The following is a 318-nucleotide window of genomic DNA, read 5'->3' on the forward strand; positions in this document are numbered from 1 at the left end:
CACCTACCCCTGCAGCACACTGAGGGGTCAGGGGCTGTTCCCCTAGCAGAGCTGCCCCACCCCCAAGAAACACCCCCAGGTTCTCTCCCCCTGGGAGCAGGCATCACTCAGCACTTCCTGTGCTGCACTGCCAGCCAGGGCTGCCCAGCTCTGCTGCAGTGTGCCAGGCACCAGGGGGTGGGGAAAAACTCACACTGGGCCCCTCTTCTCAAAGCCCCACTCCTGGGCCAGGCAGAGGGCTTTGGTGGCTAGGACATAAAGGAAAAGGGGTGGAGAGGGTGGGTCAGCAGCAGGAGACAGGGCCCCCCCCCCCCCCCC

Source organism: Trachemys scripta, chromosome 4 (assembly GCF_013100865.1).
Source record: "Trachemys scripta elegans isolate TJP31775 chromosome 4, CAS_Tse_1.0, whole genome shotgun sequence".
Classification (NCBI taxonomy): Eukaryota; Metazoa; Chordata; order Testudines; family Emydidae; genus Trachemys; species Trachemys scripta.